Raw genomic sequence first — 3,593 nt, forward strand, 5'->3', positions numbered from 1 at the left:
ATGCCAGCAAATTTGGAAAACTCAGCAGTGGCCACAGCACTGGAAAAGGTCAGTTTTCATTCCAATCCCAAAGAAAGGAAATGCCAAAGAATGTTCAGACTACTGCACAATTGCACTCATCTCACACGCTAGTAAAGTAATGCTCAAAATTCTCCAAGCCAGGCTTCAGCACCATGTGAACCGTGAACTTCCTGATGTTCAAGCTGGTTTTAGAAAAGGCAGAGGAACCAGAGATCAAATTGCCAACATCTGCTGGATCATGGAAAAAGCAAGAGAGTTCCAGAAAAACATCTATTTCTGCTTTATTGACTATGCCAAAGCCTTTGACTGTGTGGATCACAATAAACTGTGGAAAATTCTGAAAGAGATGGGAATACCAGACCACCTGATCTGCCTCTTGAGAAATTTGTATGCAGGTCAGGAAGCAACAGTTAGAACTGGACATGGAACAACAGACTGGTTCCAAATAGGAAAAGGAGTACATCAAGGTTGTACATTGTCACCCTGCTTATTTAACTTATATGCAGAGTACATCATGAGAAATGCTGGGCTGGAGGAAGCACAAGCTGGAGTCAAGATTGCCAGGAGAAATATCAATAACCTCAGATATGCAGATGACACCACCCTTATGGCAGAAAGTGAAGAGGAACTAAAGAGCCTCTTGATGAAAGTGAAAGAGAGTGAAAAAGTTTTCTTAAAGCTCAACATTCAGAAAACTAAGATCATGGCATCCAGTCCCATCACTTCATGACAAATAGATGGGGAAACAGTGACTGACTTTCTTTTGGGGGGCTCCAAAATCACTGTCGATGGTGATTGCAGCCATGACATTATAAGATGCTTCCTCCTTGGAAGGAAAGTTATGACCAACCTAGACAGCATACTGAAAAGCAGAGACATTACTTTGTCAACAAAGGTCCATCTAGTCAAGGCTATGGTTTTTCCAGTGGTCATGTATGGATGTGAGAGTTGGACTATAAAGAAAACTGAGCACAGAAGAATTGATGCTTTTGAACTGTGGTGTTTGAGAAGACTCTTGAGAGTCCCTTGGACTGCAAGGAGATCCAACCAGTCCATCCTAAAGGAGATCAGTCCTGGGTGTTCATTGGAAGGACTGATGCTGAAGCTCAAACTCCAGTACTTTGGCCAGTTCAGCGACTGAACTGAACTGAACTGATAATTCAAAGAAAGTTCAAGTTCTCAGTCAGGCAGAGATGTGTCTTAAACCAGATCCTTAATGGCCTCCCAGCTGCATTTTTGTATATCTGAACTATGATTCAGTTCAGTTCAGTCACTCAGTCGTGTCTGACTCTTTGCAACCCCATGAACTGCAGCACACCAGGCCTCCCTGTCCATCACTAACCCCCAGAGTTTACTCAAATTGATGTCCATTGACTCGGTGATGCCATCCAACCATCTCATCCTCTGTCGTCCCCGTCTCCTCCCGCCCTCAATCTTTCCCAGCATCAGGGTCTTTTCCAATGAGTCAACTCTTTGCGTGAGGTGGCCAAAGTACTGGAGTTCCAGCTTTAGCATCATTCCTTCCAAAGAAATCCCAGGGCTGATCTCCTTCAGAATGGACTGGTTGGATCTCCTTGCAGTCCAAGGGACTCTCAAGAGTCTTCTCCAACACCACAGTTCAAAAACATCAATTCTTCAGCGCTCAGCCTTCTTCACAGTCCAACTCTCACATCCATACATGACCACAGGAAAAACCATAGCCTTGACTATACCAGACCCCAAAACACCACTAGTGTCTGAATATGACACTAGTCATATTCAGAACAATACATGCCAGCTGCAACTTATGGTCTCAGGGTCTTCCCTTATAACCATGTAACAAATTCGAACCCCAGCTGACCCTTACTTAACAACTACCACTGGGAATTTCCTGGCTGTCCAGTGGTCAGTACTTGGTGCTTTCACTGCTGAAGTCCAGGATCAGAACTAAGACCCAACGAGTTGACTGGTGCAGCTACAACACACACAAAAAACAAACAACCTTACTTCTTGCCAGCTCCAAAATATAATTATTGACAAATAACTCATGTACCTATAATGCTATGGGTTTTACCTTCATAAGCCTTCCACATTTTGTAGTCCAGTTCAGTTCAGTCACTCAGTCATGTCCGACTCTTTGTGACCCCATGGACTGCAGCACGCCAGGCTTCCCTTTCCATGACCAACTCCCATGGCTTGCTCAAACTTGTGTCCATCGAGTTGGTGACACCATCCAATCATCTCATTCTCTGTCGTCCCCGTCTCCTACCTTCAATCTTTCCCAGCATCAGGGTCTTTTCCAATGAGTCAGTTCTTCACATCGGTGGCCAAAGTATTGGAGCCTTAGCTTCAGCATCAGTCCTTCCAGTGTATATTCAGGACTGATTTCCTTTAGGATTGACTGGTTTGATCTCCTTGCCCAGTCCAAGGGACTCTCAAGAGTCTTCTCCAACACCACAGTTCAAAGCATTAATTCTTCTGTGCTCATTTTTTTTATAGTCCAACTCCCACATCCATACATGACTACTGGAAAAACCATAGCTTTGACTAGACAAACCTTTGTAGGGAAAGTAATGTCTCTGCTTTTTAATATGCTGTCTAGGTCTGTCATAGCTTTTCTTTCAAGGAGCAAGTGTCTTTTAATTTTATGGCTGCAATCACCATCTGCAGTGGTTTTTGGAGCCCAAGAAAATATAAAGTCTCTGTTTCCATTGTTTCCCCATCTATTTGACTGGATACTATGATCTTAGTGTTTTGAGTTTTAAGCCAACTTTTTCACTCTCCTCTTTCACTTTCATCAAGAGGCTCTTCAGTTCCTCTTTGCTTTCTGCCATAAGGGTGATGTCATCTGCATATCTGAGGTTATTGATATTTCTCCCTGCAATCTTGATTCCAGCTTGTACTTCATCCAGCCCAGCGTTTCTCATGATGTACTCTGCATATAAGTTAAATAACCAGGGTGCCAGTTTGACATACAGCCTTGACATACTGCTTTCCCAATTTGGAACCATTCCATTGTTCCATTTCCAGATCTAACTGTTGCTTCTTGACCTGCATACAGATTTCTCAGGAGGCAGGTAAGGTGGTCTGCTATTCCCGTCTCTTTAAGAATTTTCCAGTTTGTTGTGATCCATACAAAGCTTTGGCATAATCAATAAAGCAGATGTTTTTCTGGAACTCTTTTGCTTTTTCTATGATCCAGTGGATGTTGGCAATTGGGTATCTGGTTCCTTTGCCTTTTCTAAATCCAGCTTGAACATCTGGAAGTTCTTGGTTCATATACTGTTGAAGCCTGGCTTGGAGAATTTTTTGAGCATTACTTTGCTAGCATGTGAGATGAATGCAATTGTGCAGTAGTTTGAACATTCTTTGGCATTGCCTTTCTTTGGAATTGGAATGAAAACTGATCTCTACCAGTCCTGTGGCCACTGCTGAGTTTTCTAAATTTGCTGGCATAATTGAGTGCAGCACTTTCACAGAATCATCTTTTAGGATTTGAAATAGCTCAGCTGGAATTCTATCAGCTCCACTAGCTTTGTTCATAGTGATGCTTCCTAAGGCCCACTTGACTTCACACTCCAGGATGTCTGGCT

Source organism: Bison bison, unplaced genomic scaffold (genome assembly GCF_000754665.1).
Source record: "Bison bison bison isolate TAMUID 2011002044 unplaced genomic scaffold, Bison_UMD1.0 scf7180017864104, whole genome shotgun sequence".
NCBI lineage: Eukaryota > Metazoa > Chordata > Mammalia > Artiodactyla > Bovidae > Bison > Bison bison.